The 13947-nt window shown below is 34.1% G+C and overlaps 1 long non-coding RNA gene across 1 annotated transcript; it reads left to right on the top strand.

Annotated features, from left to right (window-relative positions):
- Nucleotides 1-4527: 4527 nt before the first annotated feature.
- LOC145585811 (uncharacterized) lies at nucleotides 4528-6919 on the top strand. Its single transcript, XR_014100731.1, has 4 exons — nucleotides 4528-4651; nucleotides 5636-5737; nucleotides 6251-6506; nucleotides 6610-6919. It is a non-coding gene; the product is annotated as an uncharacterized LOC145585811 (long non-coding RNA).
- The last annotated feature ends 7028 nt before the right edge of the window (nucleotides 6920-13947 follow it).

Below are 13947 nucleotides of genomic sequence, written 5' to 3'. Positions count from 1 at the left end.
ATCGATTTTTTTTTATTTTAATCGATTTTTATTCGATTTCCATTTCTGGGTTTTTTTTTCGAGTTCTGGTTTTTTTTTCGATTTCAATTGTTTTTTTTTTCGATTTCTGGTTTTTTTCCCATTTCAATACGATTTTAGTTGTTTTTTTTCGATTTTGTTTTTTTTTTTTCGATTTACTTATTTTTAATTTCGATTTAAATTTTTGGGTTTCAATTTTGATTTTGATTTTTGGGTTTCAATTTTAATTGGTTTTTTTGGAATTTTTTTTTCTGATTCCAATTTTGGTTCTTTTTTTTTTTTTTTTTCGATTTTCACTTTTTTTTTTAAATTTCGATTTTGATTTTAGGGTTTCAAATTTTAATTTGTTTTTTTTTTTTTGATTTTTTGGTTTTTTTTTTCCTGTTTCAGTTTTGGTTTTATTTTTTTCGATTTTGATTTTTTTTTTTTAATTTCGATTTTGATTTTCGATTTCAATTTCTGGGATTTTTTTTCCTGGGTTTGAATTTTTTTGATTGAATTTCTGCTTTTTTTTTGTTTTTTTTTCCGAAGCTTATTTTTATTAATTCATTTTTTTATTGTTTTTGTTTTAATTGGTGTTGCAGGTATATTGATTATGCAAGAATATTGATTTGTGTATGGGGTTTTTTTTTTTTTTAATTTATATTGTAATTTTTTTGATTTACGAGTATATTGTAATTTTTTTTATGATTTATAATGTATTTTTTTTTTATATGTTGTAATTGATCTATATTGTAATTTTTTTGATTATATATTGTAAATTTTTGATTATATTGAAACCAATTCGATTTATATTGTGATGTTGTTATTTTTTTTTAGTTAATTTAATTGTTAAGTGAAAAAAGAAAAAAAAAATTAAAATTTTTGGGCACTTTTGGCAACGGTTAACTGGTGCCAAAAACATTTTAAAAAAAATATTGGGCCATTTTTGGCACCGGTTAACCGGTGCCAATAAATATTTTTTCCACCGGTTTGAACCGGTGGCTTTTCAAACTAGTAATTGGTACCCCCCACATTGGCACCGGTTCAAACCGGTGGCATTTAGGGGGTTTGAACCGGTGCCAATTTCGTTTTTTCACCTAGTGTCTTGATGAATTGAAAAGAAATCCAAAAGTACCTTTTCGGGGCTCTCCAATTTTTTTTACAGGTAGAAGAATAATATTTTTAATTACAGAAATCAAAAACATATTTTTGTATAGTAATATTAATTCATTTGCATTGAATTTTTTGTAGATGTGGCTAATGGAGAGACTAGAATTAATTAGTCCTCTCGACAATGTTGAAAAATACACTCCAAATTGCTTTGTGAGAAGAAAGAAACGCTTCTCTAAGATGGGGCGCCATAAATGAAAGAAAGTCTTTGCCTCTTGTAACTTTGCCATCAAGTGGGTCATCCCTTGGTGGAAAATAGAGAAGATGGTTGGTGTCAACAAGCAATTTTTCTGTCGTCTTCCAAGCTTAACCAAGATGACTTTTTATTATCCCTGCAGGGTAAAAAGACAGTACGACCTACTTCAAACAATTCCTTCTGAGGATCTTCGTCGTCCCTATGAATTCCCTGTTGATAAGTGGTTTATTTGACCACTTATTGTCTTAATTTAAATCCAATTTTGCATTCATTTCCCCTCTTTCTAACCCGTTTTTGAATGAAAATGTTTTGTCTCGGCCTTGCCCCCTCTTGGTTTGTGTTTGTCCATGTTTTGCAGGTCTATTGACTTAATTTGGCAAGCGTTCAATGCATGGTTTGTGTTCAAGGCAAGGAAATTAGAGAATGGAGAGGGTGCTCCAGTTGGAGCGGGCGTGCACCCCTCAGGAGCGGGCGCTCCAAACCTTCTGCCAAGTTTCTGCCAAACTTAATGTCAAGTGCACCCTGTGTGGAGCGGTCGCTCCTGGCCGTGGAGCGGGCGCTCCTCCCCAAACTTTCAAAACTGTTTGAATTCTGAAGACAGCTGGAGAGGGCGTGCAGCATTTTGGAGCGGGCGCTCCTCAATTGGAGCGGGCGCTCCTTCACTGGGAATCTGTTTTCTTTTGACGAATTTCCCTAATTGTTTCGGGGAGTATAAATACTTCCCCTTTAGTTCGTTTGTAAATTAGACCGAAATAGCCTAGTTTTTAGAAACTCCTCTTAGTTTGAAACATTAATTTAGCTTAGTTTTCATCAAATTAATCATTGTAATAGTTAGTTTCAAGATTCATCCTCAAGAATTGGCACTTTGTATTCAACATCTCCAAGCTTCAATTAGTAACTTCCTTCTATTTTTCTCCATTCAATTTCTGATTTTATTTGTTCTTGCATGATATTTAAATCTTCTTAGTTCTTGATAATTTGTTATTAGATGATAGTTATTTCAATTGTTAATCACTTTTCCCCAATTATTGAAGAAGTTAGAACCCTAACACTTGTTTGCATGTTGATAAACATGAGTTGTGAGTAGTCTACTTGCTAGGGGTTGGGTGAAGCTCAACCTTTTGGGTTAATTATGAAAATGTGGGAGAAGCATTGATGTTTGTATTGCAATTAAATTGATTATATGAGATTACTTGTTAGTTCTTCATGATAGGATTAGCTACCCGTGACTTAGGAGCTTGATAGCATGATATGCTGAGTTTGACATGGGAATGTAAATTGAGTATGTCATTACTTATTGCAATTTGATTATGCATCATCTATTGCTAGATTAATGAGGAATCTAAGTTTAGTAGTGTGAGTTGTTTTCTAATTGCATGAGGTTGATTTTACATATTGTCCTTGCAATACCTTGTCTATTTTACTCCCCGTTTGCCTAATTGCCTTGGTTGAGTGGATCCCATTCCCTAGTGTCTTTAATCCATCGATTTAGAATCATAGTTTGTTTGTCTACTTGACGAACCCCAATTGACATAGACTTCAAATTAGCTTAAGTGTTAAGATCTTTAGCAACCATATCCCGTTCCTTGTGGACTGAACTCTTACTTATCATTATGCTTGGTGTGTAAGGTGTTTGTTAATAAATGTGTTTGATTGAGTGTGGAATGTGCGACCGTTCTAACGCCCATCACCTGTTTCTCAAGAAGTAGAAAAATTTGATGCATATTGGAGCGCTAGACCTTTATGGGAAGTGATTACCCAAAAGGTTCCTCCTTCCTTGCCCAATGATGTGAAGAGATGGCTTCTCAAGAAACCTTCAAAGGACATGAAGAAAATTCAGAGTAAGACTGATGTGAAGAGTTGTCTAGGTGACAAGGTAATTCCTGTTAAGGAACGCTTGGGTGAAAAGGTTGAATTAAAAACACCTACAATGCCTAAGAAGAAGAGCTCTACAAAAGATAAAGGGAAAAGAAAAGCTGAGACTTCAGAGAAGAAGGCTTGGGTAGAGAAGAAACATGGAGTCCTAGCTAAGGGAGAAACTATTTACTCCAAAATTGAATGTAGGTCCTCTAAAGGATGCCTACTAGCTAAAGCCATGGACGATGAAGAGGATGCAGATAAGAATTGGAAGAGAGCAAAGAAAGAGAAGAAAGATTGAAGCATTGCTTAACTTTCAATTATTAGACTTAGTTTTAAATTTAAAGTTAATTTGTTTTATTAAGCTTTATTCAAATTCCATCAATAATGTAATTTGTTAGTTTATTTTATTAATGAAATTTCAGCTTTTTAATTAAATCATCTCCTTTAAATTTAATTTATTAAAGCAATGAAAACAGAAAATTTAATTTTCCAGAATTTTTTTTCGAGTACGGAAGTCGAAAATTTTTCAAAAAACATCGAAATATTCCCAGGTGCTCCCAGCACTAGTAGAAAAATGTACATTTGCGTCGCCATATTTGCGTCACTCATTCTAAGGAGCGAAGCAAATGTTTATTTTTACCATCCTGTTAAGTTATTTGCGTCGCATGTTATTCAAGAAGCGACGCAAAACTCAAGTGCATTTCAGCTTTCTCTCATTTGCGTCGCTCTTATTTATTAAAGCGACGCAATTAATAAACTTATTTGCGCCACTCATTTGTTAACAAGCGACGCAAATAAGTGATTAAGTAATTTGCGTCACGCTTTTACTACATGAGCGACGCATATGAGCTGTTTACAATATCATAAACAAGGTTATTTGCGTCGCTTTTTTATAATAAAGTGACGCAAATAACTCTTTTGGCTTTAGGTTTTCTGCGTTTTTTTACCTTAGTTTTTCATCACATACGCCTACATTCACTAAACAAAAAGAAAAAAAAACAAGAGTTCTTCAATTCCAGTGAATTGCTACAGCAAAACACCACAAATTCGTCTCTGAAATCCAACAAATTAGGCCAAAAAACTGCGATTCCCAGCAAATTTAACATCTAAATTAAAATTGCAGTCAAGTTGAAGCAAATCCGAGCAATTTCGAACAAAAATTTAGACCAAAAACCCTAAGAAATTCGAACCCTTAAACCCAGAAAAATTGATTGTTTTCGACCAAAAATACCCAATTTCGAGCAAAAATCAACTCAAAAGCATACGAATTCGAACCCAGAAACCCCAAAAAATTCCTTTTTTAAGATTCATCTGATTTGTGCTTTCTGGAATCCTGATTCGTGTTTTTCTTTGGCGTCCTAGAAATTTTGAGCGAAATTCTGACGGTTACTACAGTAATTCAACTGGAAAGTTCTGGATTTACAGGTATAAACTCAACTATTTCTGGAATTTTACCTGAATTTCTTAAATTGAGTTAAATTAATTAATTAGCTTTAAAACTTCAATGATGTTTTTTATATGTGTTTTTTTTTTAATATTGATTACTCGGTCTATGAAGTATTTTCTGGATTGTAATATTTTACTTGTTTGGGTAAGATTAATAAATATGGTGAATGAAGCCACAGCCAATATACCTGGTTGGGAAAATCTGTAATTACATTATAACACATTCTCTGAGGATAACATACATTCATGGAAATTCTTATATAAAGCATAGGACTACTATTGAGATTTTGTTAAAGAGCAAAGTTGCATATGAAGTGTTGCAGTGGTGCAGAAGATATATGAACAGAGAAGATAGAAAAACGCGATACAGGAGTGACAGTCAGACAGTCCATTCGTGGTGCATAATTGCATTCTTATAAAAATGTGTATGGGTTCTGAAATTTGTGATCAGTGTTAATTATATTTCCCATATTTATGATAATGTTACACTCCAAATTACACCAAAAAAAAAAAAAAATTTACTTGTTTTTTCAATGTGAATAATATTTAAAAGTAAGTGATATTTAATAAAATAAAATAAATAAATAAATAAATAACCTAGGTGAAGTCATTTAGAAGTAAAATTGAAGTTTCTGTCTATCTGAATTGACTGCTTTTTAGTTCTAGCAGTTTTTACATTTACTCCCTTTGTCCGGATGATCGGATTTGGTTGTCATGACTTATGAGCATATAGTCCAATTACGCTATCAACATGACTATTAATTTGGTGATTGGAGTCGGTGAGTATTGGATAATTGTTTTCTTTTTGTTCGCATCGGAGAAGTATGGAAAATCTCATGTGAAGTATGTTTGGGTTTATCTATGGCACCGATCTCGAATACTGCATAGGGAGACTTTTATGTCACATGGCAGATTAAGTTGAATCAACTATGTTGGTTTAATATATGTAATTTTTTATGGTAGATTCTTAATTATGCGGAAGTGAATTCCACAAGTTGCTCGAGGTTCTGGTTGTGGACAAACGATTAAGGCGGTAGTACGCATACGAGATTGTCTTCACTTGTGGTATATATATCTGAACCATTCTTTGCAATATTAACTTATTTGTTCTAGTTAATTGGTATAATGATTGTGAACTGTATGAGATTTTTAATTGTGATATAATTGATTGGAATTGCAATAATACTTGCATCATTGGCATAGATACCTGTTCAGGGCTTACTCATTAGGAGTAAGTCTTGAATAGTCCCCGGTTTGGGACTGTTCTTGAATGTTCTATCTCATTTAGGTGATAACTACTTGAATTGTTTTGGGTCTAAGAAGATCATGGCTCACTATTTCCCGATTGTTCTCTGGGTACATATGTTGATAGCTGATTATCTACATTGTGTGCTTGGAGAACTATAGGGAAATGCTGCCGGATTTTCTTTAGAACCAAACTTTACAAGTAGTTATTAGTGAGATAGGACATTCAAGAATGGGTTAGGTTGGAATGACAAAGTAAGTCTAGTTTGTTATTAATGTAATGATTTTATGTGTGTATGAGTAATATATATATTATTTGTTTCAAATGTGTAGTGCTTTTCGAAGTTTTAAGGCATTAAGTGGACAATCTAGGGGAAGTAAATTGACATGGCATTTGGGACAGGTTACCTTAATTTCTTACCCTAACTTTTAGTTTCTTAATAATTGAAGTATAGCAATTTAATTCAACTTACAAATATATTACATGTAGTGTCCTCAACAATTGGGTGGACGTGAGTGTGGCTACTACGTCATGCGTTATATGTACGAAATACTTGAACATCACCATAGCAGTGAAGATCTTATTCAGGTATGAGTTGTCAAATATTTCATTTTTGTTAGATAAATACAATTTGATGTTAGCTACAATCTTGAATTAAAACTTTCCTCTTGTATATTTGTTGTGTTGATAGGATTTTTCAAGAACTACACCGTACACCGAGGAGGAGATAAATGAGATCCGAGATATTTGGGCAGAGTATTTTATATGTAATGTTGAACTTTAGATTTACCACTTAGCGCATGTTTGACTCTTGTTTTGGATTATAGGCTTGAAATGAAGTAATTTGGTTAATTGGTGTTGGGATGATGAGTATAATGTCTATGATATTGAGATGTAAATTATTGGACAGGTTGTTAATATAATGCCGTCATTCCCAATTTTATGGGTAGGCCAAATTACAAAGGAGACTCTGCCGAAATTTACATTTGCATTATTCAATAATATTGCATTTTAATTTCAATTATATTAGCGTTAGCATATTACTTTATACCTAGGAAAACAGGTACTACAAAAATATACAAGGCAATTATTATATTATAATTAAAAAAAAAAAAATCACCTCATTTGCGTCACTCATTAAACAAACAAGTGACGCAAATACAGCAATTTTGTATTGTCTACTCAGTCATTTGCGTCACTCCTATATAAACAAGTGACGCAAATAACAAAACATAAGTTTATTGGAAGAGTTATTTGCGTCGCTTGTTTATAAAGGAGCGACGCAAATAACAAAAAAGTTTATCTTAAGAGTCATTTGCGTCGCTTGTTAATAAATGAGCGACGCAAATAACTAAAAATATTTATCAGAAAAGTCATTTGCGTCGCTCTTTTATAAAGGAGTGACGCAAATAACAAAAAATAAGTTTATTTAAAGAGTTATTTGCGTCGCTCCTTTATAAAAGAGTGACGCAAATAAAAAAAAAATAAGTTTATCAGAAGAGTTATTTGCGTCGCTCCTTTATTAAAGAGTGACGCAAATAACAAAAAATAAGGTTATAAGAAGAGTCATTTGCGTCGCTTATTTATAAAGGAGCGACGCAAATGACAAAAAATAAGTTTATCAAAAAAGTCATTTGCGTCGCTCGTTTATAAAGGAGCGACGCAAATGACTCTTATTTGCGTCGCGCCTAGGAGCGACGCAAATGACTTAAAAGTCATTTGCGTCGCGAGCAGTTGCGTCGCTCATAGAAGCGACGCAAATACACTATAAATGAGCGACGCAAATAAGCCTTTTTCTACTAGTGCAGAAGAAATGGCGCCGCTTCTTTACGACCGGCGCCGGCTGCGACAGTCTGGCGTCTGACGACAGACCCTGTCATCTGGCGCTAAGGTTCATCGGCCGGTGACAGAGCTTTTTCTGTGACGCCGATGCTTCGTCGAATTTATGTCAAATTTATCTTTAAATCTGGGATGCGAGGTTTGCAGAAAGTAAAGTGCCCGCACCTTGTAAAGGGTTGCCTACGTATCCTTTCCTAAGGAATCAGGCCAAACATAGCTCTCTTGAGTATCCTACTCAAGTAATTAAGGGTAGTACTTTTTAAATTGGTCAAGATTTGTCATGTTCGAGAACTCATTGCCATCCATATCAGTTAATTTTGCTGCACCTCTTGATAGGATTGTTTTGACAATATAAGGTCCAGACCAATTAGGCCTAAATTTGCCCCTTGGATCTAAAACATTTTTCCTTAATGCTTTTAACACCAAGTCTCCTACTTTGATGTTTTTTGTCTTGACCTTCTTATTAAAATGCCTAGCCATACGAGTTTGATAGCATTGAGTATGATGTAGAGCTTCTAGTCGTTTTTCATCAAGTAGAATTAGCTTCTCATATCTCGCCCTAGTCCATTCAACTTCATCGAGTTTACTTTCTAATGCAATGCGTAGAGATGATATCTCTAGCTCTATAGGTTGTACGACATCCATTCCATAAACCAAGGAGAATGGCGTATTTCCTGTTGATGTGCGAATTGACGTGCGATAACCCCAAAGTGCGAAATGGAGTTTGTCAGGCCAATCCTTGTAATTTTCTGTCATTTTCTCGATGATAGTCTTTAGATTTTTATTAGCTGCTTCAACTGCTCCATTTGCTTGAGGTCTATAAGGAGAAGAATGATGGTGTTAAATGCCATATTTTTGTAACAATTCTTCACACTCGGCTTGAAAGTGAGTTCCATTTTCACTTATCATTTCATGTGGGACTTCATATCGACAAATAATATTTCTTTCGATAAAGAGTGCTACATGTTTTGTAGTGAGTTTAGCATATGATTGTGCTTCAACCCACTTTGTGAAGTAATCAATTGCTACTAGGATGTATTCATGACCTCCTGTTCTTGGAGGAGTAATTTTACCAATAATGTCAATTCCCCATGTAGAAAATGGCCATGGTGAAGTGTAGGTGTAGAGTAGAGATGGAGGAACATGTTGTAAATTGGCGTAAATTTGGCATTTAGGGCATCTTTTTACATATTGATGACAATCCGTATTCATGGTAGTCCAATAGTATACTTGTAATACCCCGTATTTTTATAAAGTATTTAAGTATTAATAAAATGTATTGTCAAGGGCTCAAGTATTTTAATTAAATATTTTAAAGGGTTAAAGTATTTTAAATATAAAGTTTTATAAAAGTAAAATATGTTTTGGGCCAAACGTTTATTAATTATTGGGCAATGTAAATTATTTCTACATACTCTTATTGGAATAACCCATTCCAAAACCCATAACTTAAGCCCTATCCCATAACTCAAGCCCACATTTTTATAAGCCCAAATTTAACCCTACACTCTCTACTCTATAAATACCCCATGAATCCCCAAAAAATTTCCCACACAAAAAGGTTAGTCTTATTTTCTCTCTCTTTTGTTTTATTAATTTGTGTAATTATAATTATTGATTTATGGGTTTTGATTTTATTGTTTGAAATTAATTTAATTAGTATCAAATTGTATTTTGATGATTAAACTTTATAATTTTTAGATTTTGTAAATTTTATAACCTAGGGGTTTTAATTATTGAAAATCATAATTTTAGGGTTTTTATGAATAACTGATTTAGGGCTTTTATAGTAATGATGTTTTGAAATTTTGGTGATTATAACTACTTATTAATTTAACTTAATTCCAGATTATTTTGAGCACGTAAATTCATGTTTTAATTATTAGATTTCCGTTCATTAATATTAATCCCGTTTTAATCCCGATCAGGTTTTGAACTCCTTCGATTTTGATAAAAAAAGTAGTGTTTTTCGTGTGGAAACAACGTTTTAGCACTACCCTCTCGTGGCCAAATTCAGCCTCTAAATATGATTTTCGGGCAGTTTTTGATTTTTAACGAAGTTTTTTTTTTTTTTTTTTTTATGCTTTAAATTTTATCCTTGAGTTTAAAATGGGTAAGAGATAATTTAATGTTTCTATGGATAATTTAAGTATAAAGATGTATTTTGATGAAGTTTTAAAGGGTTTTTGATTAGTTTAAAGTGCTGGAATTTTATTTAAAGTAGTATAATTGTGATTTTAATAAAAGGGTGTGATTACCCATTAAAAATGAGTTTAATTAGGGGATTTTAAATAAGTTTCAGATTATTTTAAGTAGTCTAAAGTAAATTTAAGTTGCTGGAAATTGTGTATACAAGGAGAATTAATATAGTATTATTTTCCCTTTATGTAGGAGACTTAATTCGGGAATTGTTGTAGTGTAATCGGCTACTTTAAGGGCTTATTTGAGGTACGTTCGCGTACTTAGCATATTTTGATGATGTAGAATCATGCTAGGCTTGATTTCAATCAATTACAAGTAGTATCATGCTAAGGTTTATGTATGGAATTGTGAATTAATGGTGTTGGTGATTGAATTGTAAAGCATGAATTATTTGTGATGGTTTATGGATTGGAAAATTATATTTTGGGCATGTTGTGTTTGAACCACACTTTTATTTATGGCATGTTAGAATGCATGATTAATTAAACTACATGTTTAATTATGTTTGGAATATTGAAAAGGAATTTTATTATGGTTCAAATAATTTTTATTGATGCTTTAAGCATGAGGAAGGAGCTATATAAGTGTCTATGTACAAAAGGGATAAATTGTATGTTGGTGCCTTTGTGCACTTAAGGTGTTATTAACACCGAGGGATAGGATTTTGACGATTTATGCGTTTAAGGTGTCTTTGAAACTGAGGTAGAATTAAAAAGGGTTCAACATTAAATAATATGTGGTCACTAATTATTCAAGAATTAAATTGGTATGTTTGGTTGATTGAATAATTATGGTTGATTGATTTATTATTCTTTGAGAGTCATAACCAAGTCCAATAACATGTAAATAACGTAAAGTGAAAGAGATTACGCACCAAAACTCTTGGAACGTATATACCTTGAGTATGAACAATGGGGGGAGTTATGGGGTTTTATATTTAACCATAACTTCTAATGGAGTACAGGACGATGTACATTCCTTTTTATTTATTATTATGCGTAGGAATTCCGCCACCTTTGAGTGGTTTTGTCGCTTGCACGATGAGCTCCCGTGTCAGTTAACCTCAATTTATTTGGGGGAGGTATAGTTGGAAATCCGTTCGAATGCGTAATCAACGCTAAATGAATTATTTAGTGTCTAGTTAATGTGTCTTGTTGATTGTTGTGTGTGATTGTAAACAGGTGCAATGAGGTAAGTGTGTGTTGATAGGTGAAAGCATGTTAGTGTGTTTAATTACGCTTATGTACTCAGCTTTGCTGATTGTGTGTGTTTGTGTGTTTGACCATGTCTTTACTTTAGCCCTGCGACGACCCATTCTTTTAATGGCGAGTAGTGGGGACAAGTATAGAGGAGGTTTTCAGGTGATGAAGCATATTCATGAATGGGCATGAGTAAAGAGCGAATCATGCTAGTTTCTATAAGTATATGATGTGTTTAATGCTTTAATTATTTATGATATTATTATCATGCATGACTAACGCAAAAGTTTTAAAGTTGGTTTGGCTTAAATAAGGGCCTACAATGGTTCCCAGTTGTAGGATGGTTTTATTTTACTTCGTTTGACTTTGGTTTTGACTTTACTTTCGTTTGTTGGCTTTTCAAGTTGACTTGTTTTTGAATGGTTTTGAAATTAGTCTTCCGCTGTGTGTCTTTCATGGTTGCCTTATCCGTTTTCACGGTGGCGGTAATATATTAAAAGAAAGGAATTTCTAGGGTGTTACAATACTTCTCGCATTATCTTTTGGACTAGCATTATGCCATTAACACGAGTTCTACAAATGCCTTCGTGGACTATCCTCATAGCTCTTTGAGCATCCTTTTTCCCTACACATAAGAGAGCTCGACCCTTAGGTACCCTTTTATGTAACTCGTTGTCTATGAGTACGTATTGGGAAGCCAAGAGTCTTAATGCTCATTTTGCTCTTTTGTTAACATGAGGAGGGTAATCTCCTTTGGTGACATAGTTAAGTATATCTGTGTACCACGGTTCTTCTTCATCTTCTTCTTCATCTTCTTCTTCATCTTGGATCACTTCATCATCTTCTATAGCTTGAATATAAGCCGGTTTATGCCTTTTTTCTATAGTTAGGGGCATTTGCTCGATTTCCGTAGGAATCCTAACTATTGAAGGTAGTCTTGCCAAGGCATCAGCAAATTGATTTTCCTCTCTAGGTAGATATGTGTATTCTACCTTTTCTAACTGATTGGTGAGAGTTTTCAGATAATTTTGGTAAGGGGCTAGACTTTTGCTCCTTACTTTCCACCTTTTAGAAATCTAGTTGATGATCAATGAAGAGTCCCCGAATATACTTAATTTCTTCACTCCCAATGCCAAAGCTGTTTCAAGGCCTACCACGCATTCTTCGTATTCAGCAGCGTTGTTGGTAACGTCGAAATCTAGCTTTATGGATATTGGAACATGCTCTTCCTTAGGTGATACTAATAATACTCCAACGCCACATTCCTTTTGGTTTGAGGCTCCATCGAAGTATAAGGTCCAAGTATCATCTTCTGTGATCATCAAGTCTTTGTCTGGAAATTCATTGTCGTGTATTGGCGTTGAATCTTCTATTGGAAAATCCCCTAGGACATCTGAGACCACAAATCCTTTGATAGCCTTTTGAGGCATGAATCTTACATTGAACTGGGCTAAGTTGACTATCCACCTTGATATGCGCCCATTGAGTGTAGACTTCTCGAATAAATAATTGAGTGGATCCATTTGGGAAACTACAAAGACTATATGCACGAGCATGTAATGTCTTAACTTAGTTATGGCCCACACCAATGCGAGGCACAATTTCTAAAGTGGTGTATAGCGTACTTCATACTCGAGCATCTTTTTACTTAGATAGTAGATTGCATTTTCTTTACCTTCTACTTCTTATGCAAGCATGACTCCCATTATTTCCTTGGTGACTGTTAGGTACAACCTAAGAGGTATTCCTAGAGCTGCTGGTGCTAATACGGGAGGATTTGCGAGATAGGCTTTGATCTTTTCAAAGGCTTTTTGACACTCATCGTCCCATATTACCGGTACATTCTTTTTAAGCTTTTTGAATATTGGTTCACATATTGTTGTCAATTTTGATATGAACCTACTTATGTATTGCAACCGGCCAATAAATCCTCGAATTTGTTTCTCGGTTTTTGGCGGTGGCATTGACATGATTGCCTTGATCTTAGTTGGGTCTATCTCTATTCCTCTAGAGCTTATGACATAACCCAAAAGCTTGCATGAGGTGACTCCAAAAGCACACTTGGATGGATTTAACCTCATGTTGTATTTCCATAGCCTTTCAAAGAATTTTCTCAAGGCTACTTGATGGCCTGGGCGATCTTTTGATTTTACAATCATATCGTCCACATATACTTCAACTTCTTTGTGCATCATGTCATGGAGTAAGGCAGCCGCTGCTCGTTGGTAAGTAGCACCCGCGTTTTTCAACCCGAATGGCATTACCGTGTAGCAGTAAGTACCCCATGGTGTTATGAAGGTTGTTTTCTCCATGTTTTCTTCTGCCATGAGAATTTGATTATATCCCGTGTATCCGTCCATGAACGAGAGAAGTGCATGATTCGCTGTATTATCTACCAAAATATCGATGTGTGGTAAAGGTAAGTCGTCCTTTGGACTTGCCTTATTTAGATCTCGATAGTCGACACATATTCTTACCCTTCCATCCTTTTTCGGAACTGAGACAAAGTTGGCCACCCATTCGGGGTATTTTGATACCCTGATAAAACTTGTAGTTATTTGTTTTTGAACTTCTTCTTTTATTTTAAGAGCTACATCGGGTTTCATTCGACGCACCTTTTGTTTTACAGGTTTCATTCCTGGAATTAGCGGTACAGTGTGTTGAGCTATTTCTCTATTAATACCTGGCATATCTTCATATGACCAAGCAAATACATCGATAAATTCTTTAAGTAGATTGATTAAATCAGTTCTTTCTTGTTCATTAAGTGTTAATCCGATTTTAACTTC

This window comes from Chenopodium album, chromosome 2 (genome assembly GCF_948465745.1).
Source record: "Chenopodium album chromosome 2, dcCheAlbu1.1, whole genome shotgun sequence".
NCBI lineage: Eukaryota > Viridiplantae > Streptophyta > Magnoliopsida > Caryophyllales > Amaranthaceae > Chenopodium > Chenopodium album.
This window is presented reverse-complemented; position numbering and strand designations above follow the sequence as displayed.